Source organism: Dreissena polymorpha, chromosome 3 (genome assembly GCF_020536995.1).
Source record: "Dreissena polymorpha isolate Duluth1 chromosome 3, UMN_Dpol_1.0, whole genome shotgun sequence".
NCBI lineage: Eukaryota > Metazoa > Mollusca > Bivalvia > Myida > Dreissenidae > Dreissena > Dreissena polymorpha.
In genome coordinates this window covers 122,792,938-122,818,714 of record NC_068357.1, presented here as the reverse complement: position 1 = coordinate 122,818,714, position 25,777 = coordinate 122,792,938, and the positions used below count along the sequence as shown (strand labels likewise).

General features: G+C 33.7%; 1 protein-coding gene and 1 non-coding gene across 2 annotated transcripts in view; one reads left to right on the top strand and one right to left on the bottom strand.

Annotated features, from left to right (window-relative positions):
• Window positions 1-487: 487 nt before the first annotated feature.
• Trnas-gga (transfer RNA serine (anticodon GGA)) lies at window positions 488-572 on the bottom strand. Its single transcript has one exon. It is a non-coding gene; the product is annotated as a tRNA-Ser (tRNA).
• Window positions 573-17,211: 16,639 nt separating this feature from the next.
• Window positions 17,212-25,777, top strand: part of LOC127871286 (alpha-mannosidase 2x-like) — a 34,703-nt gene continuing 26,137 nt past the window's right edge. Inside the window, exon 1 of the mRNA XM_052414054.1 lies at window positions 17,212-17,892. The gene's annotated coding sequence lies outside the window, so the exon portion shown is untranslated. The remainder of the gene's footprint in view (window positions 17,893-25,777) is intronic.

Here is a 25,777-nt window from a genome sequence, read left to right as displayed (position 1 = left end):
TCAGATTTCCAAATATGGGCATGCAGTTGGTGTGTACAGATGCAGTAAAGGTGTTTAACGTTTAAACAAGAAGAATAAGTATTTTTTTACAGACATTTATTTTTTACAATTTTTTATCTATGGAATAGCGCCATGAAATGTAAGTGATTTTAGCCAAGTAAAAATTGGGTCGGTTAAATACAAAGTGTCATAAAATTCAAAATAGTATCATTTAAATTATATTTTAAACTTATTTTTTTTATAGAAACACTATATACAGCAGAAATACCAAGAAATAGACAGATTTACCGTTCACTTTTTGAAATAAAAATAAAAGTGCAACATGCATCATTCATAATTTACCCAATTTAGCCATAACGTTGTTTTAATTTTAAAAATTGAAGGATGTTCTAACAATTTTAAACATATTTAACAATAAACATAGCTTATATGCTATATTAAATCCAATAACGTTAGAAAAGAAATAATACGCGTCGCAAAAAGTATGCGAAGTCGGCAGGATTCGAACCTGCGCTGGAAGATCCCAAAAGATTTCCAGTCCATCGCCTTAACCACTCGGCCACGACAATTTCACATCAGTTCCACCTTAAATTAGATATTGATAAGTAAACAGGTAAAAAGGCTCATCGATCTTTGAAGAAATCGCGAAATCGTATTTTTCAGATGATAATTGGATCAAAGTCAATATTTATAGTGAAAATAATGTATTCTAAATGAATTAGGTAAACACATATCAAATTTCGAAGTTTGAAAAAAATAAAATGCATCTCTCGGAAATAACCGATCATTTAAGATCGGCAATGATCGTAAAATAAATCGCGGGAAATCATTAGAGGTGCGCTACCTTAATCTGCATTGAATACATTCAACAAAACTATACTGTGTGATATTTATTTCATAAAAATACGACCGCCGTCCAACAACAAAAGCAAACTTAACGGTGTTTCGTTACAATTTGGAATAGTTAAACTGTTGAAAAAATATTATTCTGATTAACACATGCAAAACTTTCATTATAGACATTATTATGTTAATAGAAGCAAGGAATGCATTCGACAGATTGGCTAAGGCTGATTTTCAATTCATGGCAAATCATACCATTCCCTATGATTTGGAATTACCACTATTTAAAATATAACCATTATGTGTGTGGGGGGATAGAATTCGTGACCCATGCATAGTGACAAGTATTCATCGCATTTGGTGTAAATTAAAAATAAATTCACTAAATAGACATGTTGTGACTGTCCTGAAACATTGTCGAAATTAATACCAATACAGACGCTTTGAACCGATACTATATACTAGTAAACATTGCATAAAAGATATATATCGGAAACTTGTTTGGTTCAAAATGAGTGAAAAATAATTTCGAATCTACAAGAAAGACATTGAATTCAGTTTTATTATTTCAAACTTTTGCTTTTTGCGACGTAATTTCAATTAATAACATAGGCATTCGTGTGTATATATTTAAAATATCATTCTAGAGTTAGCAAATTAACAGACAGTTAGCAGTGTAACATGCCTTCTGTGATATCAAAGGCAATTTTGTGAACATCGAAAATTGAAACTGATAAGGCGCCTTATGTAGTAGTTGCTATCGCAAATTTGATCGTGATATATTGGTCTATTTATCTCGATCTTAATGGAATTCTTGAGGTAATTTGTCAAAACAAACGCTAAGTAGTCCGATCTGAATGTGCAATGAAACGAAAACATAAATCCTGAATCGTAATTGCCTGTATTATTGATTCCGATTTAAAAAAAAAAAAATCTGGGGCGCTACTGTCAACGTCTTATTATACTCGTAGTATTCAATATAAAAATTTAGGAACACGAAGCTGTATAAAGCTCTTAAGATTAGTATAATTAACCTTATGTCGTCTTCTATTCTATTCTTCTATTTTATTATAATGACTTTGCCTATGCAAACATGACAATAACTGGAGCCGCCGCCTTAATTGCAAAATCCGGGTTAACCAGTTTAAAGGCATGCTGAACTTCACACATAGCCTTACAATATTTATTTAAAGGGTACACACAGGTAAACAAAAAGATATTTAAATGACATAAATGCACCAAACATGGCTAATAGTGCGATTAACGCTTTAGAATGGTCAAAGCAATAATACTTGTAGGGCTGAATTACGCTGTTAGTGATACCCTTTTACAATGATCGAATCGTAGTTTTCTAACTGTTTCGTATTAATTACTTCTTCAAATAAACAAGAGGGCCAAGATGGCCCTAGTTCGCTCACCTGAAAAGAGTGTGTTCATTGAATTTTTACCAAATGTATTGGGCTGTTTGTAAAACATGCATGCCTGCATATGGGCTGTCAGTTGTAATGGCAGCCGTTGTGTGAATATGAATATATTAGTCATTGTGACTTTGACTTTTGACCTTGGTTTCTTGAGTTGTCATCTGGACACCATTTTACAGTGTTGAGTCATTGTTATTAAGTCGTTTGACCTAGTGACTTGAACATTATGTTGGTCATCTGCCAGTCATGATCAGTGTAGCTGTGAAGATCATGAATCTAGGCGTAAGCATTGTCAGTAAATATCAAGAAACAATTTTATTGTTTTGAGTCACTGTGATGTTGATCTTTGATGTAGTGATTTGAAATACAAAAGGGGTATTTTTATAATCATGATCAATGTACCTATGAAGTCTTTATCCTAGGTGAAAGTGTTTTTGAGTTATCATTTGAAAACCATTTTTTGTATTTTGAATCACAGTGACTGTCACCTTTGACCTAGTGACGAGAAGATCAATAGGGGTCATTGGTAAATCATGATCAATGTAGCCAACAGTTAGCAATTTACATTCCAAACCTAAATTTGGTACATGTAACTGTATATTTTAGAACCCTTTATCAGCAGTAGCATATATCCATTGTTAATGTCTTCTTTAAACACAGCCTGTTGACCAGAGCTCACACACAAACAAATTACAGCAAAATGTTATTCCTGATCCCATACAGTAACTTCATAAACAATCAATGTGTGTATCCTTCAGCATGACTCATTCCTTCCTCTCTTTCATAATCAATGTTAGGCATCAATGGGTTAATATCAAATTGAGTTGTGTGTGTTTGTTCTTGTGTACTTGTAGATTTAAGAGCACATATGAACTGTAGTGTCCTAGTCTGATAACAAAATAATAATTGTATAGTGTTTTCATAGTTGACATGTTAAGATTTTAAATTACAAAACAAACAAATGAATTACATTCAATCTTTCATCGTTTCAAGGTCAGCCCACTGTTAGTCTGTCTGGAAATTGTCAATTTAGTGCTTTGTGTTTAATTACCAAAACAAAAAACTTTAAACCACAAACATCTTAAAAAAGATTCAATGATTATAATGCACACATGTCAGATGGATAAAAAGGTTATAAGATGATAAAAACATCTACATGATAAATTCCATTTTTGATTGATTTAATAAAAAAATTCTATTAACTTGACCATTATATTGTTTCATGATCCTAGGCGTAAGCTTTCTTGACTTATCATCCAAAAACCATTTTACTGTGTCAAGTAACCGTGACCTTGACCTAGTGACCTGAAAGTCAATACGGGTCATCTGCAAATTATGATCAATGTACCTATGAAGTTTCATGATCCTAGGCATAGGCCTTCTTGAGTTATCATCTGGAAACCATTTTTTTAAGTTGAAACACCGTGACCTTGACCTTTGACCTAGTGACCTGAAAATCAATAGGGGTCATCTGGGAGTCATGATCAATGTACCTATGAAGTTTCATCATCCTAGGCATAAGCGTTCTTGAGTCAAACAATTTTACTATTTTGGGTCACTTCAATGTACCTATGAAGTTTAATGATCCTAGGCGTAAGCGTTCTTGAGTTATTATCCGGAAACCATTTTTTTAAGTTGAGTTACCGTGACCTTGACCTTTGACCTAGTGACCTGAAAATCAATTGGGGTCATCTGCAAGTCATGATCAATGTACCTATGAAGTTTCATGATCCTAAGCATAAGCGTTCTTGAGTTATCATCCGGAAAACATTTTACTATTTCGGGTGACCTTGACCTTTGACCTAGTGACCTGAAAATCAATCGGGGTCATCTGCAAGTCATGATCAATGTACCTATGAACTTTCATGATCTTAGGCATAAGCGTTCTTTAGCTTTCATCCGGAAACCATTTTACTGTTTCGGGTCACCGTGACCTTGACCTTTAATCTAGTGACCTGAAAATCAATAGGGGTCATCTGTGAGTCACGATCAATGTACCTATGAAGTTTCATGATCCTAGGCATAAGCGTTTTTGAGTTATCATCCAGAAACCATTTTACTATTTCGGGTCACCTCGACCTTGACCTTTGACCTAGTGACCTCAAAATCAATAGGGGTCATCTGCGAATCATGATCAATGTACCTATGAAGTTTCATGATCCTAGGCGTAAGCTTTCTTGAGTTATCATCCGGCAACCATTTTACTATTTCGGGTCACCGTGACCTTGACCTTTTACCTGGTGCCCTCAAAATCAATAGGGGTCATCTTCGAGTCATGATCAATGTACCTATGAAGTTTCATGATCCTAGGCCTAAGCGTTCTTGACTTATCATTCGGAAACCATCTGGTGGACAGACACACGACCGGCATGAGCAACACAATATACCCCCTCTTCTTCGAAGGGGGGCAAAATATTGTGACTTCCATAGTGTTCGATCACAAGGTTTGACCGAAACCATTTTTGAACTCAACTCTTGTATCAAAGAAACAAATGTTCTGACCAAATTTCATGAAAATTGGGCCAAAAATGTGACTTCTAGAGTGTTAACGTTTTCACTATATATACCTATTGAGAAAAATGCCCCGCCCACTGGCGGCCATGTTTTTTCACCGATCCGAACCATTGTCGAGCTCGTCCAAGTTATCAATAAAACCAATGTCTTGACCAATTTCCATAATGATTGGACAAAAATTGTGACTTCTAGAGTGTTTACAAGGTTTCTCTATAGCCAAATAGGGAAAACTGCCACTATATACATATAGAGAAAAATGCCCCGCCCACTGGCGGCCATGTTTTTTCACCGATCTCGACCATTTTCGAACTCGTCCGAGATATCAATTAAATCAATGTTTTGACCACCTTTCATGATGATTGGGCAAAAATTGTGACTTCTAATGTTTCCAAGGTTTCTCTAAAGCCAAATAAGGAAAACTGCCCCGCCCACTGGCGGCCCTTTTTTAACAGACCGGAACCACTTTTGAACTCAATCAAGATATCATTAAGGCAAACATTTTGACAAAGTTACATGAAGATTGAACATAAAATGTGACTTCTACAGTGTTTACAATGTTTTTCTTTTTTTACCTAGTGACCTAGTTTTTGACCCGGCACAACCCAGTTTCGAACTCGGCCGAGATTTTATTGGGGCAAAGCTTCTGACCAAGTTTCATGAAAATGGGACAAGAAATGTGGCCTCTAGAGTGTTTACGAGCAAATGTCAATGGAAGGACGGACGGCCGTACAACGGACAAAGACCGGTCAGAAAAGCTCACCTGAGCAATCAGGTGAGCGAAAAACATAATTATATTTATTACACTAGGTAACAGAAAGGTACAATGAGATTTGATTACTACAATAAACGTGACATATTAACAAATAATTTAAATGAACAAACGTAAGAACGAAACATGTATCAACAAGTTTTCCTATCGTCTGTAGACTGAAGAATGGTGCAGACCGTTGAAGAAAATAGGAGGTATCACCGACACGAGCTCACATAAAATTTAGGGAGTTAAACGTGTTCTTTGAACTTTTCTGGAATGAAACAAGAGTGCATACTGTGCACTAGTCGGGTATTACCTTTCACTTTCATGGCACTAAAATGGCGGATGTTTTGATTTATCTTCAAGAAAAAAAAGTAAGTGTGAAAGATAAACGACGAATTGCTATACAGGTGTGGTGACTTAATAACACCTGGCGTACAGCACAGTGAATTGTTTGGGGAGGCTGTGTATTGTTGAGGAATCTAGAAAGTAATTTAAGTTATATCTCATAGGCAAGCAATCAATCATGTGTTAACAATTTTTTTACAACACTAGCAGAAAATAAAAAATAAACAAAAAAATATCTTATTAAAAGTTATAAGTTCTGAAATCTTCTTAAATAGTCGTATTGCTTAAACTGTCAATTATGTCATCTTCATGAGAAACGGTTTATGTTAATTCGCATCATTCCAAACACTATACTACATTAAATTGAAATAAACTGGTTTCCCCAAAAACGTAAAAATGTAAGCACTACCTTTTTGATGGTGTTGCCGTTGCTTAAATGTATATGTAGATTTGTTTTTTTACCATTTTACCATTGGATGAATCTATTGTCGAACCCAACGGTGTATAGTCCGTTGCCACTAGATAACATACTGTAGGAGAAAGACTTAACAAATCGAGTTTTCATACATATTTATGAGCAAGCGAAAGACAAATGAACTTTCATTTTGAAATACCATTCGAATGAAGTCTGGATAGAAATGACCATTTGATCTGACACTATTCGAACGGATAAATGTTAATAATGCAAAAAGATCAGTAACTTAATAGTACATGCACTGTTAAATAATGTGTAGTTTCATTGGTTGGATGTCCGTGCAGAATCGTACACTGAACAGATGTCTCCTCGCGAATACGGAATCTAGCACGTTCGATCAATAGCAAAGATGCATAGCGTATTAAAGTGGATATATATGTTTTAATTCATGCTTAACATTTTTTCCTAACAGCTACATGTACCGGCAACAAAAAGACCCAGGAGAATTAACTCCAACATGCTATAGGATTATAAAGTACTCAAATAAAAGTCATTTCATTTCATACATTACAAAGACAATATTGATTTTCGCCGCGTAACATTTTAATCCCGTCCTTGGCCATGGGACATGTAGATTCCTTTAAGTGATCCAATTCTGTTTGAGTGAAGATCTTCACTGTTATGTAACTACTAACGTACATATACGTTTAAATGTGCAACAATTCTTAAGGTTACACGTACCGGTATATTTAGAAGAATTCTTATCTCCAAAAAGTAATTGCTGAAATGAGAATTGCAATGCTATCAAAACAAGTCTTCTGAAATTTCATCAAAAACATATGGCACGGATTCAATTAAATATGCAGGCCTTTCCCGGGGCATTGAAGCTCATGGGTGATATTGGTCCTGAATGTCCAGATAAGATTCCTATTTTGCCTCCATTTCCAAATGTGAGGTGCCATTGTTTTCGAATTTACAAAGATAACCGGTATACATGTCATAATGTGCTTGCATGTGATTGTTTAAGGCGTCAAGTTATGTTTTTGAAACTAAAATAGGACACATAAAATTAAAACTGTGCTTTAAGAAAATCATGGTCTTATTAAGGCCATTCTATGCAAACGCTTGTCCGTATATTAATCTTTTAACAGATGACGTATTTTTTACGGTAACTATTTTCGTATAAATTACTTAACAGAGTCAACAAAACATGCCTTTCTGGACGGAACCAAATTCAATACAGAAACAATTACAGTGTATGTACTATTTAGGGCGTTCCGTGAGCTTAAAGACATCTGAACAAATAACATCTGCATTTTCAGTTATGTATATCCAACATATCAACAAGACGCCGTCATATACATTACGGTATAAATAACTCAAATTTATGGGGAAAAAACAGCATTTATTCTACTAATTGTACTACAATGTAATTCGAATAGTTAAATATCCATACTCGTATTTAAAATTATTTCACAACAAATTATTCGATACGAGTGTCAAACATACACGTCAATTCCAAACAACCGTACACGTGCAAAAAAAGGCGTGATAGATCGTAACACAAAGAGAAATCACCGTGAAATCAAAATTACAAGGTATCGTAATCGAGCATTTCACGCTGAATTACCCAACTACTGCGGCAACATCAGTCTACTGGCTCAGTTTATTGGAGACTGAGGAGACCGAAGACGAGCTAGGTATCTGAGAGGCAAGCCGCCATAAATATCGCTGAATATCGCGGCATCTGATAGGCTGGCGAGTTGCAAGAACGTGCCCTATAGTAGCACGGCTGCATAGCACTGATAGTGAGTCTTGCTGGGTATTTGACATGGCCAAGGTAAAATTGAGTTTATCTCTATATTTCATATGAGAGGATAAAGCAAAAAGGAACAATTTCCCAACTAAATGGAACTTTCAATTAGAGTTCATTTATTCGCATACCAAGTGTTTTCTTACATGGACTTGAAATAATTTTGTGCATAAAAGTGACTTTTGGGGGAAAACATTTTGAAAGAAATTGTTATACAATTAAGACATAAAATTGATGGATCTTTCATTCTCCTTGGAAATGGAATATCGAAGCATAATGTTTGTTTGTTACTGGTGAGTAACTCAATTACTAGTAACTTGCTATGAAGTGTTTGGACATTTTACTTGTCTGCAAAGTTTTTAAAAGCAATTAATTGCACATAATTATAAATAAATAATGAACATATAATGACAAAAGACTCCAGAAAAATCACAAGAAGGGAAACTAATATATAGCCCAGAAGTAATCACTTACATACAAGTGTTCATACAAATTAACGACATAACAATTGCATCATTGGTAGTATTAAAAATAATGAATTACAATGAATTGAAATAGAACATGACTGGCTGGCAAATTTAGCTGTTTTGATATAGAAGGCTTAAACACGGCAATGCAAAGCCAAAACTTTTGTTCACACACCACTGTACAGATAGCATTTTGATAATTTACTGCAAAAACAGATGCAGAACTTTCAAACTCTAAGCATCATTAGTTTGACAGACCTTCGTTTTGCCAAAATCATATTGATAATAAAATCTAAATCCTACACATAAAATACTGATAATCTAATTTTCTGCTTACTTTCGTCTGATAAGAGGTTTTGTCTTAACATAGGATATCAAGGATCCATTTCAAGACCAGTGAATGCCAGCCTTCTGTGGAATTATATTTTGAAAACAGACAATGATAATAATGCTTATATTTAGCTGAGGAATTTCTGATGGACTAATGGGCTGTTATATAGAAATAATAACATAACATACAAGGCTGACAAATAATACAGCTAATAAGTTTATTTTAAATATTATCCACAAAATAATCATCATTTAACATTTAAAAAAATATGTTTTACAATCATAATAAACGGGTTTACTTTTAATTGGTATTGTAGTGTATAGTGCAATTAAAAAACATTAAATAGCTCACCTGCTTTTTTTTTAAACAGGCGTTGGAAATAAACAGTGTTTTATTAGTCTGAAGAATCATTTTGTAAATGACATAGTTTATTGAATTCAAACAGAAACTGGAAATAAGTTTGATAGATTTTCCTGTGTTTTTTAATTTCATAGTATTATTTACAAATAATAATACCTCTTTTCATATTTTAATAATGCAAACAAATAAATAGCCTTTTACATAAAATGTTAAGATAAAAATACATTTGCTAGATTTGTGAGATAGCAATTTGGTAATAAGTATATATGACCTTGCAATAGCAGTTTATATATGAAATGTCATTGTTGTTTTCTAATCAGTAAAATTTTAAACACAATTAAAAATCCACAACAGACACAATTACTCACAAATACAAGATTCTGGAAGTATTGAAGCCATTCCAACTTGTCTGGCTTTTCTCAAGATTGGGAAATCTGTTCAAAATGATTTACGGGATTTATTTAGCTGTTTAAAGGTTATTTTGGTGCATAACATTTGTTTGTGTTTAGTTCAAAAACACATTAGCAGTTTCACTATTGTGAATTGAAGGGCTAATTTAGTAAAGGATAAAAACTGCTAAATTTAATTCTTTAAAAAATATTTTTGAACTGTAGAAATATCCCTATTGCCTATGTTGCACAAACTGAATGATAAGAAAGGTTAGAATTGACTGGTAGTTACCAAAAAATATATGTAGTTCAGATGTGTTTATATAGTATTTCAAAATATAAGAATTCTAACAAACATGTAAAATGTCTGTTAAATAAGACCATGTGAGGCAAATACAAACAGAAGTATGACAATAATGTGATGCTTAAACATTTCTGACATAATTTGAGACAACCTGTTGGAAGATGATTATTAATGAATCCTTTCCTTGTTTTGTATTCTATTTATCACTTTGATTCCAAGTTAATCTGCTGGTGCTGAAAATGCTGGATACAAAGGGTAATTGTGATGACAGAAGTAAGAGCTCTAAATTGATTCCCATTTTTAAGGTACTTCAATTGGAATGATTAATCAGCGCATAACTGCACAATCTTTATAGACAATCTATCATGCCAGAATATATATAACTCACTCCCGATTCAGACTAGCATTCAAGATATTAAAGTCTGAGACTAAAAAAGAACCTTGCTTATCACTCCCTCATAATTCTGTTAACATATTTGTCTCTAAAACCAGACTGGGTCCTATTAATAATATTATGTGAAAAAGTAAATCCTGTCGGGGTTTACATTGATTGCTGCAGAAGTGCACTAACTCGCATTACACTTACTCGTCTCTTAATGCAATTAGACAGTAAAAAGCCTGATGAATGTATGTCTCATTACCAATCAAGAAAATTCGGGTTCTTTATTTTATAAAATACACAGAAGTTGTTTGCCAATATTGTTCATAAGCTATTAACAAGAATTGTTACAGAATATATTGAAGTCTTTAATTCTCAACCAAACAGTATGCAGCAATCATCAAAACCAGAGCTGTGTTTCATTTTATATAATAAGGTTGAAACTTCATACTTACAGTCATTACCAAAATCTGGAAATGGTTGTAATTCGGACCTCCACTTTGTAGGAAAAAACTGTTTTATGCTCCAATACAAACCTCTTGTGATACATAAGTTGAATTCTCTTGAATTGCTAATGTTCGTCTAAAAGTTCGAATTACTTTCTTACTCGATCACCATTTTAGTGCTTTGAACTTCCTCAAGTACTAAATTTACAACTTATGTTGATTCATTACAGGGCTTCTAGAATAACAGCCAGATTCAAACAGACCGAAAAAAACATTCAATGTAAAATAGATTTTTAAAAAAGCAAAATATTGACACATTTCTTGGTCCACAAGCATAAATTCTTACTTTGTTTTGTCCTGACCTCCGACCGTATTTCAAGTACTTTTTCTATTAGCAATTAAACTGAAAGGGTCTTTCACGCAATCAATGTCATCAATGTCATTGTTGAACCATCATGAAACGCTTTTCCAATATCGAAATCTTTATTAACCGGGGAAACAAAAACAGCATAATGTATTGAACACTGCTTTTAACTTGCCTTAAACAAATCATTGGAATGCTTTTAAGGGTTTTTTTCTAAGGAAAAAGGATTGAACATTAAATTCTTGGAGAGTACACCATGTACAAAATGGGAACATGTACTTAGTAACTCTGAATGCACCGATTTTATCAAAGGGTACACATGGAATGATAAGGTATCCAACTTTGATAGATCGTCTTGGAAATATTATGGAAGTTTGTGAAGTTCATGAAAAGTGACTCATTAAGACAAAATTTTAATTCAACTTTGTTATAAAGATAATCAGGATTTTAATCCAAGTTTTATAACCAAACCCATTGAAAGATAGTTTGTTTTTTTTATTAATATTTCATTATTTATTTTTTATTTTTGTTATGGTCAACATTATAGGAGTCTAAAACTATATAAATGCTCAAAATATACAGCTTATATACGTTTACAGTGTGAAGTAAATGCTATTAAAATCAAACTATTAGATAAATATGTTTTTAAATACAGGTATATATATCAAAATAAATGTCTTATTAACTCAATAGAATATTCCAATATGGCATTCTGATTATGTTGAATGATAATGACATTCATTGAAAAAACATGGTTAATTAAAATATTACATTGATGCACTATTACTACAAACAGTTGGAATTAATCAAGCCAGTGTTTCCAAGATAAGGTCTTTAGCTACCTTGAGGTCTCTTAATTATAGCAATAAGTGTGTACTTCTAAATTAAGGTGCAAAAAACATAAGCAAGAAACAATTTGGTTTACCTTAACTTGATTATTTTTGTCCCCTACCGGTTTCACCGGAGGGGACCTTTGGTTTGCGCTCTGTGCGTCTGTGATTCTGTCTGTCTGTCTGTCTGTCTGTCTGTCTGTCTGTCTGTCTGTCTGTCTGTCTGTCTGTCTGTCTGTCTGTCTGTCTGTCTGTCAGTCTGTCTGTCACACTTTTCTGGATCCTGCGATAACTTTAAAAGTTCTTCATATTTTTTCATGAAACTTGAAACATGGATAGATGGCAATATGGACATTATGCACATCATTTCATTTTGTTACTACGTCAAAAATTCTTGTTGCTAAGGCAACAAATAGACTAGACATACTGCTGAAAATGGTGGTTTTCTGGATCCTGCGATAATTTTAAAAGTTCTTAATATTTTTTCATGAAACTTGCAACATGGCTAGATGGCAATATGGACATTATGCACGTCATTTCATTTTGTTCCTACGTCAAAAATTCTGGTTGCTATGACAACCAAAAAAATCATCTGAAAATGGTGGAATTTCTGACAATAGTGGAGCCAGTAGGGGACAATATTGCTTGGCAATAGCCTTGTTCAATTTGTTTTTGTCTCAACTGACATTTTGTCTGTCAAGTGTAGACCTGGATAGAATTATAGCTTCTTCAAATGCTTTTGGTTTGATCAAAAACTAAACAATTGTAATGTACTGGTACCTATAATGTGTAATTATATTAATACTGGTACTACAATGTGTTATCATATGGTTGGATTTATGGATATCCCAATAAAAAGGAAACAATAGGTTAAAATGAGTTATTTCATCTAAAAAAAGGTTCCCTGTTCAATTTGCACTCTCAGAGCCATGGCTAACATTCTGCTGTTGTTGTAATATATCCAGTAAAACCATTTATCCCAGTAAAAATTTTAAGCTACTATAAAATCTATTTCAATATAAATTGCATAAAATTATCATAGCAATGTCTTAAAAAATATTATCCATGTCTTAAACAATTCGAACCATTAGTGTTAAACAGTCAGAAATTTTTATAACAAAAAAAAACTTATTTTATGGGATTTTGTTTTAGCATTTTCATTTCACATTGTTTACTTCAATCTTGCCTCCAAATTACTAACTTCTGGAAGAAATTGTATTGTATCAAGATTGTTAATTGTGTCAACATTTTTTTTATTTCCTGCTGTTGACTTCTGGAGAGTGTTTCATTGTTTTCATGGGGCAATTTCTCAACACTCTGTTAATGGTTGTGTCTAGAAAAAACAGTTTTCCCTCCAAAATTGAGAAGTTATTGACACACAACCTAGTCTTTTATTTCAAGAAAAGGATAAGAACATTTGATTACATTCTCAGCATGTTTGTTTCTAATCTTAGCCCCACAACATATACACATATAACAGTAATGAAGTCGGCTCGCAAGTTGCTTTTCTTAATTAAATTATGTTTCCAAATGTCTATAGGGAAAGCAAAATTATATTGAGAAGTTCTGGTCTTGTTTTACACATTACTGGAGAAAATTGATACATATGTCTTTGCTTAAAAGAGCAACAGGCATCCCAGTGTTCCCCCCCAGGAACAAGGTATCTAATCTTTCTGGGCAGTTAATATTGCTGGGTTCTTTTACAGGGAACTTTCTTAGAAAGGACTCCCCATTGCCAGCAATGATTGGCACCACCCTGTGGCAGCACATTACAAGAAAAACACCCACAATGATCTGCTTGAACATGGGACTTATTCACAGAGTTTCTATGTTTGAAAAATGTCTTTACCTAGTACATAAAATATATAGTAGATGGGAAAGTTATCTACAACTGTACTGAAAATTATTATGTCTTTCATATGTGTGAAAAATGTCATTAAATACAAAATAAAATAGGTGGGAAAGTTATCAAATGTTAATAATTATTTCAGTTATTTTGATTTGATTTCATCAAGAGTGTATCCCTTTTTTGGTACAAATTTGCATGAATCACTGTTCATATTTGGGTAAATCAAAAATCAACAGCAGATTTTTTATTGCTAAATTTGTGCCAAAAAAATACATTTATATTTTTAGCAGGAAAGGTTACTTAGAAAAAAATATTAATTATAAGTTAGCAAAGCAATCTGTCAATGACACATTTTATTTGGCTTTTCAGGTACAAAAACCTTTCCATCTTGAAATGCTTGGCATGTAAGGAAATGCAACATCACGAACAATTGATTTACTAGAAAGGTTCAAACATGTGAAATTAAATTTACCATTACTGACACTATACAGGATTTATTTCCTCCACAATTAGTGTCTTTTTATTTCCATTCTCAATGAAGGAAGAGAGCATTACACACACTAATTAATCATTAATATCTCTCTTACAAAGAATGAAATATTCCAGGTCTGAATAGAGAGGAAACCTCAAAGATCTTCCACAGATAGAACTTTAATTATTTGCATAAAGAATCAACATGATAACATGTGTTTTGTTTTAGATTTTTAATTGCAAACATCTTCCAACTATTATTTTGGCCAATCATGTGACAGAATGATGCAAGATGTTTAATAAAATTATGACCTAATCAAAATCAGATTTATTTAACAGTTACTCATTAATTTAACACTTCTTGTGAATATTCTTACATGTCTACATGTATTTTATGTTGATAATAATTAAGACAATTAGTAAACAAAGTTTTCCATTATAATTAAAGATAATATTGATTTTATTAAAATAGTCCAAATAATGGCTTCATGTGAACCTTTAATGCAGAATAATAATAATAATCATCACAAATTACTATCAAATCATACATAATGTCTTGGTCACAAGTTTTACTCTAGATATCATAAAAGATGTTGAACTCACTAGTAAATTTAGAAAACAAGATTTACTGGGTGCTGCCCTGATTGATTACTGATTGTTTCCACAGCCTTGCCTGACCTCACAGCCTTGCCTGACCTCACTGCTAGCTGCCAGTGAACAATCTGAGCCTTTCCTCAGCTAAGAGTCAAACTTATTAAGATAAAGCGTGAGCCTGAACACCTTTGATGCCTCTGGGCATTCCTTTTCTTGGGAAGAAAATTTGAAAATAATCATCTGGGGTGTTATTCAGGAAATTAGTGCCTGTAATAATTTTTCAGAAAATGTTTGTGATTCATTTACTATTAAAGATTGTTGAATCTGTCTGGTCAGTGAACGAAAGAAACTTAAAGTCCAACAGGTTTTCATGTTTAAGGTTAGACTATATAGACCTATCAAAAGCAACATTAAAGGTATGCAAATCAAAAGAACTACTTTGTTTGTTTGACATATTGGTTAAGATGGTAAAATAGTTTTACATGTTTCTCTTTTGTTCAATTTTTGCAATTTTTCATTTATTGATAATCAAGTAATGCTTTGTAATGCTTTTCATCAATATTTAAGGCAGCATGGCACAGAACAACAATTACTGGAATTGAACTAAATAGTAAATTATTTTATTTTACATAAATGCTCATAATTTAAACATATTAATTAAGTTAAAATAATATAATGTAATACATGTACAAAGTGCTAAATTTGATTGAAATAAATATGCGAGTCGTCATAAGAAAATAAAAGTCAAGTGGTTTCAAACTCGTGGCTCAGCAACAATACAAAAAATAACAGTAGAGTATGACATTGCTTTAACGAATTGCATTATCATGATGCTTGGTTAATATATAGCTCTGCAGCTTACTTTAATATACAACATTAACACTTATATATCAATATGCAACAATACAAATTTTCTTATAAACAGGCCCCATTTTATGAAATGAGATTTACTTTGGAATGTGTGAACATTCTTCTCGTTGAATATAGCCAGTTTTATCCAATTTTATATGCCAATGTTAAGTTCAGATTTAACCAAATTTCCTATTGGTGCCCTTTTTAATGGCATAGGTAATCCCTCCAAGCAAAAATGAGTATTACCAATATAGCATTTTTAAATACCTTTTTAATTCAAAAGACGGCATGGTGTAGTGCAAGCACCATAGGTTTTTCATCTGGAGGTCCCAAGTTTGAGTCTAGGGCAGGCACTCTTTTCTTGTTGTTATAACTATTAGAAACTTTCCAAATATCAGGGCTTTGTTTCTAGCTTCATTAAATGATTTCCTTTAAATACTAAATCCATTGAACAAGTTCTTATAAAAGCTATGACATTAATATATTTATAGTTGATATGAAGGGTTATTGCAGAAAAAATAAACATTAACAAAGACAAATACTGCGGTGGTTGACCTGTTGGTTGTGAGATGTATCATGATGATGATTGCTTCCATGATAATATGAAGATTATGGCAAGGTTTGTTTCTCATGAAATCATATGACCTAAGAAACAAACCTCAGGGTTACATTGAGGCATACATTTCTTATATCACATCACCTTTGATTCTCCAGCTGGGTTACTCATAGCACATCTCTCATTAATCTTAAATTGAAAAATGGAGTGTTGACAGATTCCTTCAGGAGAGTTTTTCCTGGATGGTGTTAACTGACTTGTCCTGATTACTCTAACATGTATTTTAAAATTTACTGGTTCTGTGTTGGTTTGTACGTGGTTGAAATATTATGGCATGATAAGAGAGTGGTTCCTCCTTATCTTTGGGTAACAGGTCCAAAATGTTTTCTAGACAGACCGGTTCCAGGCCCAAAACCTGTTAATAATGTACTTGTAAAAAATGTTGGTTGTTACAAGAAACATTTTAATTAATCAAGAGATGATATACAGAGCCTTTATATTGAAGCAAGGCTGAATAATTGTTTTTTTGCTTTTTCATACAAATTTTGACATAGCAGATTTATCATGAATAGAAATGTCTTTGATAATGATGTGAAATTCAGTGGAACAACAAGGCATATATGACTCAATGCAATGTTCATTGAAATTTGTGATGGTATGCATACTTTATTTGAATTATAATGTCTTTTAACACTTTCTTAGTGTCGTCAAATACAAAAAAAGAAGAAAAAAGATCATTTTCTTTGTGTCAAGTAATATTTAATGATTAAATATGAGCAAAATAATGTTAAATATAGAAGTTTTTTTAAACTTTGAATGCAGACAGAAGTGGATATTGGACACCTTTTACAAATAGGTATTCCCTTCAATGTAATGAATAAATATTGTTTATTTTCAGAAATGTTCTACTATAAAAGAAGATCTCTGAGTTGTCCACACTTGCACCATTGAAGTCATAATTGTACTTGACACTTGATTGAACCTATGACTGATTGAAAATGCAAGTGATTGAATACACACAACATTGGATGCAAGAAGTTTACAAAGTTTGACAAGACTGAATTCAGTGATCATTGAATTTACTGATGATTGAATTTACTAATCATTCAATATGGACATGGTTGAATCCAGATACTTTGAAAATATTGTCAAAGCTGCACATGGTTCATTTTATACAAACATTTGTATGAGTGAAGCTATCAATTGTTTCAGATGAAAATTGGACATCATAATCATACAACAATACAGGAACAACCCTGAGCATCTGAAAAGTATTGCTAGCAATACATGTTTTGAGCTACACATAATTGTAGCTGCATGATTGAAGAACTATGTAATTGAAACTGCACGTGATTGAAGCCAAACATGATTGAAAAAAACACATGATTGAAACTGCACATGATTTAAGCTGCACATGATTGAAGCTACATGCGATTGAAACTGCACATGATTTAAGCTGCACATTATTAAAGCTACACTCAATTGAAACTATACATGATTGAAACTGCATGATTTAAGCTGAACATGATTGAAGCTACATGCAATTAAAACTACACAAGATTGAAGCTGCACGAAATTGAAGCTCCAGCAAAGAGGTAAATAGTTTGCTCTAACTTATGACAAATAACCATAATAATACACTTACAAATACCATGGAACTTCTTACATTTGAATGTTTATCTTCAGTACTGTCATTAATAAACCTCAAACACATTGATGATAATGAAAACTGCTATCTTAATGGATATATTGTTTTCATATGGCCTCTACAACACTTACAATAATTGAATTAGTGTTCAGGTGAGCATGCTTGGAATCCATACAGCTTGTGATTATTGCCTTTGAATGCAGTTAATTTACATGATTATTCCAAAGAGATCTCATATGACAAATAAAATGTAACATATGCAGGTACTGTATATTACATTATATAGAGCCAGGGGATTAATAATATCATATGTTTTGTTTTACGTGTAAATGCCATTGGGTTGTTGTATTTTCTGTTCAGTTGGTATGCACATTTTGTGATTTTACGTTGGTAATGTGAACTTATATTGCATCACAGATTGGTATTTACTTTTAAGCGTACTTGGCTGTATGATTTTCTACTGTTTGAAATAAAAAAGTGTTATATCAAAGTTATAAACAACTCATAATTTTGAAGTTTTCATTGCCAGGTTTAAGTAATCAACAGATCATTATAGTTGAAGTACTGACATTGCTAGGTCAAAGTTATAAACAGCTCATAATAGTTAAAGTATTTCAATTTGGTTCTAGGTCAAAGTTATAAACAAATTACAATATTTGAAGTATTCAATGCCATTGAAGTCAGAGTTTAAAAAAAAAACTTAAGTTTTTAGCATGTCTGATAAATAGGAATAAATTTGCTTATTTCAGATTCACATAAGGACCATACATTTATTTGAACTTATTAATTTTCTACTGAAAGAAATCAGTTTGTTACGGTAGTCTGTTATCCCTTTATTGCATAAATATAAAACATGTGAATCCATAAATCATTTTGCATTTTTCGGCGTAAGCTGAATTAAGCCAGCTTTTCACCTCTCCTGACCTTTGTAAGTGTCCAATAAAATTCAAATAAAATTTCCCGCGGCTAGGTACGAATGAATACACTTCATTTATTCCATTGGCTGATTTGAGTATTCCACCAGAACATTGGAAACATATCCGCGTCTTTGTAACACTGTTTTACTGCATGAAACAATTTTATTTCTAATGAAAAGGCTTAATAGATAGAACAGTTTTACACTCAATTCTCGACATAAATACAGTTTGTGCGTACACCTTTTATTTTCAGAGAATTACCAGCGCAACGCGTTTATATTTAAAGGCTATGTTCTCATATTTAGTACTTACTTCCATATTCTTGTCAACATGTTAACATGTAAAAGTATAAAGAGCAGTGGAAGCGAGGCCTCACTTTAATACATTGCATTTCAACCCGGGTCAATTCGCGGCCAGTGTATGAATGTCAGAGTTTATATACAGGTCATCTCCGGAGTTCGCGGCCAGTAAAATAATAGTTATATAATAAATACGCTATCCGTGAACTAGGTGACCTGGAATTTTCTTTAGACCAGAAATATGTAGATTCTTAATGTGTTTTCAACAAAACAATGATAAATATTATTTTTGATTAATTTAACAATAATTATTCCACCATATTGACCAATGTATTAAGCATGAGCGCGATGATTATCGATACTGTTAATAATCGAATCAAACCACTAAAACAGGTTTGTTCGAAGAACGCGCCTATAAATACGGATACTTCTCGTGTGGCCGGTTTTAATTTCACTTCCATTCTTCTTTTGGTTTTCTGTTTTGTATCTATAGGTTTATGACCAGCAATATGTAAAAATGTAAAATAAGCCGCGAAAACTCCACGTAACATCCCGTACTGCGTGTGATGCAGCTAAGAACTGCACAGAAAAAAGACATTCGCTATCCTTGATCTCATTCATTGAACTATCAACGCCGTATATCTTTTTTAAAGATATTTCTTGTTTATATTTGGGTGACATGTATAGGCAATGAATCTCACATTACAGTATCAACAGAATAGTTATTGCTCCACAATAATTTTAGAATGCAAGTGTTGATTCTGTATCAATTTCAAATGTTGGGCTCATTTATTCCTAATGACTGAAGCCAGCTAATGTTTGATTAGATGGCCTAAAATTGTTTGCATCTGATGTTTTATGTACATACATATTTCACTGTAGCTTTAATGTTCGGCACAGTTTCCATTTCTTGCAGGGTCGTGAAAAAGTAAAAAATAGTAAATAAATAAGAAAGGAAATCCCATTCCTTTAAATAAGAATACACCAAGTGAAGAGTTAGTTATTCAATGAAAACAAAACAAAACACTTTATTTTTTTATATAAAACTTAGTTGATCTGAATTCAATTATTGTGTGTAGTGTTTTCAACTCATAGTAAACTGTTGAGTAGATTTTGCTCAAACTTTGTTAGCTCAGGTTCAAGTTCGAAGCCACCCACGTCCCTCATGGGAGGGAATTTCGCGTCGTTTTGGGCGAAAAGGGGAATTTTAGAAGATCTTTTCACCAACCATTCAACACCTAAAATTGCTATATTTTAATGTGATTTACATAAATATACATTTAATCAAAGGTTAGTAGTACGATACCAGCTGGCAACATAGATATAAAATTTAAATAAAAAAAAAAATTGTTTTCTTTTTTTAGAGGGGGAATTTTTAGCTGAAAAAGGGGAAATGGTATACTTTTTTCATGGGGGAAGCTGCCGATATTCGGCGGTAAAAAGTGAAAAACGAGGGCCCTGATGATTCAACGTTTACATTACCGGGGACTTAGTGTTTAGATGATGGTGAAGAAAGGAATTATGTCTGTGACCAGCTTTGGCACATTTATGGCCTTTTTGAGTTGTACCTTGATAGAATATAATAAATATAGTCCCAAAATGTTGTGTGTTCAACTCGACCTTAATTGCTTGGAAGATTGAGACTGCTTAAGCTTTTGCAGCTGATGATCTAAATGTTGGAATAATCATTAAGAAAGGAATTTTGACTGTTTATGTTTCAGCAAAGATATTACATTCTGTACTTTTTTACAAGTTTTAAGTATATGATTCAAATCTGTGTGTTCTCATGTCACTCTATTTATAAAGAAAGAATTGTCTGTTTCCAAACATTTGTTGTAGAGGCATCAATGTACGCAACTTATCTTATTTTGTTTTATTGCAATTGAATAAATAATGACCATTTCAACTATAGCAAAGGTCTGGCCATTTGAAATGTTTTATTCCCTTCATCTAATCAACTCAATTCCTCATATTTCCTGATAACTTGGCTTTGATCATCATGGCAGTTTATATCTACCTTGGTATTCCTCTCCTACATAATGTCAACTCACAGCCGCCACAACAAGCATTAACAACTTTTTATTCAAATAATTTTCAGTAATCATTGCTGCAAGTCCACTCATGGAGCTAATGACAAGGTCTTTGATTTGTTTTTGATGTTGGTATTGCCTTCCAGGTCTGTTCAGAAGTGTCTAATAAAATCGGCAATGGTAGATTTATGTAAATATTGCATGACAGCCAACTTTTTATGAAAAGGTAGAAATGAATTTTCCTTTCGAAGATGTCTCTGGGCATGCAATTGATTACAGAACATGATTAAATGAAGCTGTGTGATTAATACTGAATGATATCTTTTTGAAGTTAAGAACTAATATCATTCAAAGAACTTATTCTTCTGGTTGCTGTGAAAGCCTCGATCATGGACATTGTGGTTGTTAATGTAACAGTGAAATTAAAATGATGTTTAAGTTACTTGAAAAAGGGTTTGTAATCAAGTAACCTATCAATTGGTCATTTGCAACTTTTATAGTCAACTAATGAAACAAGCTTTGTTTGAATGTCAGAACAATTATTATGTATGAACAGAGGGACAATCATGCTAAAATCAGGACAGTCCTTCCCGAATCGGGAGGCAAAGCATGTATATTTATTCAGGGGACAGAGGAAATGAAATTAGTTGGTGATTTTAAGGTGAAAAGGCTTGCAAATAGAGGCAAAAAATTGCACTGCTGGATAAATTGTTAGGTGATGTTAGTATGTTATCTTTTGTGTTTAAATGTATATGTTATTAGCTCACCTGAGCACAATGTTTATTGGTGAGCTTTTGTGTCATCACCTTTTGTGATTTGTCTGTCGTGCGCAGTCAAGATTTGCCTTATTTAAACTCTTGAGGCCACATTAATTTTATTGTCTAATCTTCATGAAACTTGGTCAGAAGATGTGTCCTAAAAATATCTTGGACGAGTTTCAAAATGGCTCAAGTTGGTTGAAAAACATGACTACCAGGCACGGCATTTTAATATGGCTAAAGTAAAACCCTTTTTACACTCTTGAGGCCACATTTATGTTCCAATCTTCATGAAAATTGGTCAGAAGATATATCCCAATGACATCTTGGACAAGATTGAAAATGGAACTGGTGTGTTGAAAAACATGACTGCCTGGGGCAGAGCAGTTTTGTCCCCTACCAGTAAAACCGGAAGGGACTTCTGGTTTTCGCTCTGTGAGTCAGTCCGTCACACTTTTCTGGATGCGATAACTTTAAGTTCCTAAATATTTTTTCATTAAACTTGAAAAATGGATAGATGGCAATATGCAGATTATGCATGTCATTTTATTTTATTCCTAAATCAAGAATTCTGGTTGCTATGGCAACAAATATTAACAAATAGACTAGATACATTGCTGAAAATAGTGGATCCTGCGATAACTTTAAAATTATTCATATTTTTTCATGAAACTTGAAATATGGATTGATGGCAATATGGAGATTATGCACGTCATTTCTTTTTGTTCCTACATCATGAATTCTGGTAGCTTATGGCAACAAATAGACTAGAAATATTGCTGAAAATGGTTGAGTTTCACCGGTAGAGGACTTATATTGCTTGGCAATTATAAAGTCTTGTTCCTTAAAGTGTTATAGTAAAACCTTATTAACACTCAAGTTTTACACATGTTTTAAGAACAATATAATAGCTTTTCTCTGGAAAAATTGGAGCTAAATGCAAGTCAGCACAGGCTAACCAGGGAGGACACATTCCGCTTTTATGATTATTTTGTTGAAAGGAAGTCTCTTCTAAATGAAAATCCAGTGTAGGCAGAAAGTGCCATGTGCTGATTGACCTGTGCGGACTGCTTATGCTGATCTTGGATGCTACACTTATGCTGATCTCGGACCCTTCACTTATGCTGATCTCAGACCCTACACTTATGCTGATCTCAGACCCTACACTTATGCTGATCTCGGACACTACACTTATGCTGATCTCGGACGCTACACTTATGCTGATCTCAGACCCTACACTTATGCTGATCTCAGACCCTACACTTATGCTGATCTCAGACCCTACACTTATGCTGATCTCTGACGCTACACATATGCTGATCTCGGATGCTACACTAATGCTGATCTCGGACCTTACACTTATGCTAATCTCGGACCCTACACTTATGCTGATCTCGGACGCTACACTTATGCTGATCTCGGACGCTACACTTATGCTGATCTCGGACCCTACACTTATGCTGATCTCGGACGCTACACTTATGCTGATCTCGGACGCTACACTTATGCTGATCTCGGACCCTACACTTATGCTGATCTCGGACACTACACTTATGCTGATCTCGGACGCTACACTTATGCTGATATCGGACCCTACACTTATGCTGATCTCGGACGCTACACTTATGCTGATCTCAGACCCTACACTTATGCTGATCTCGGACCCTACACTTATGCTGATCTCGGACCCTACACTTATGCTGATCTCAGACCCTACACTTATGCTGATCTCGGACGCTACACTTATGCTGATATCGGATGCTACACTTATGCTGATCTCAGACGCTACACTTATGCTGATCTCAGACGCTACACTTATGCTGATCTCAGACGCTACACTTATGCTGATCTCGGAAGTTACACTTATGCATTTAACCCTGTTTTCCCAGAGCAAGGCTCATATTTATTAACAGACAGCATGATGCAAGATGATGGTTTAAAGCAATTATTGTTGCCGTTGACTTCAGCAGCTCTGAATAAGAATACTTCAAGTTCATAACAAATGAAGTGTGTTATTTCTCAGTTGACTAATTGAATTATGATGATTATGCTGATCTTGGATGCTACACTTATGCTGATCTCGGATGCTACACTTATGCTGATCTCGGACGCTACACTTATGCTGATCTGGGACGCTACACTTATGCTGATCTCGGACACTACACTTATGCTGATCTCAGACGCTACACTTATGCTGATCTCAGACGCTACACTTATGCTGATCTCGGACGCAACACTTATGCTGATCTCAGACGCTACACTTATGCTGATCTCAGACGCTACACTTATGCTGATCTCGGACGCTACACTTATGCTGATCTCGGACAATACACTTATGCTGATCTCAGACGCTACACTTATGCTGATCTCGGACGTTACACTTATGCTGATCTCAGACGCTACACTTATGCTGATCTCCAACGCTACACTTATGCTGATCTTGGACGCTACACTTATGCTGATCTCCGACATTACACTTATGCTGATCTCGGATGCTACACTTATGCCGATCTTGGACGCTACTCTTATGCTGATCTCAGACGCTACACTTATGCTGATCTCGGACGCTACACTTATGCTGATCTCGGACAATACACTTAGGCTGATCTCGGTCCCTACACTTATGCTGATCTCGGACGTTACACTTATGCTGATCTCGGACGCTACACTTATGCTGATTGCAGACGCTACACTTATGCTGATCTCAGATGCTACACTTATGCTGATCTCGGACGCTACACTTATGCATTTAACCCTGTTTTCCCAGAGCAAAGCTCATATTAATTAACAGACAGCATGATGCAAGATGATGGTTTAAAGCAATTATTGTTGCCGTTGACTTTAGCAGCTCTGAATAAGAATACTTCAAGTTCTTAACGAATGAAGTGTGTTTTTCTCAGTTGACTAATTGAATTATGATGCTTTCCTGGAGCGAAAGCAATGTTGGCAGACAATCCATGTAAATCTATATTAAAATAAAAAATATCTATAAGCAAAAAACTGGCCTTTAATATGTGTATTAATGAGAAATGTCAGAACAAGTTTTTGGCAGAATTATTATATATTTTCAGAATGAGAAATTACTGGCATTTTTATTGTAGGTACTCTTAAAGTAATATAGACACTTCAATATCAAATTTGTATTAAGCTGACAAGTTTTTCCTTAGTCCTAATTTACAAAATAGTATACCATACATTGTTTGAATTTTTTACAACTTTCAATATTTTATAAATTACCATGGCAGTTGTTTCCAAATTAATGCCATGCCTTACCTTTCTCCATACATCATATTCAAACTTGTGAACTCTCATTACTTTTATGAGCATCTGATATGATATAAATTAGTATTCAGTCAGGAAAAAGATGCCATTTTCTTTCCCCACTTCATCAAGGCGCCACTTGTGAATGACATCTTAAGTTGTATAGAATTAGTATTCTTTAGAGGCGTCATGTGGTCTTAAGAGGAGGCAATCCAGTGAAGAGTTCAATGTCAAGCAATGTCACTTGCTTTGGCAGATTTACATGTCTTTTATAGTATTTTAATGGAGTACAGGCCACATTCCATGAGGTGATGAAGTCGTTTACTTGAAAAGCAAACTATTTTTTAAATTATCCATCAACATACCAGTATCTATTTGTTTGCCCACTATATACAATTATGTGAATTACCACTTGATAAGGCTTAACAAGGGATCTTTATGTTTATCCATATGCTTTGCTTGAAAATTCTCATGAAGACTTGATGGGAAATATCAAATGTGTTCGGTACTTATGTGTTTTGGTAATGCATGGCTATCAAAGAAATTATTTAACAAAACCTTATAAAA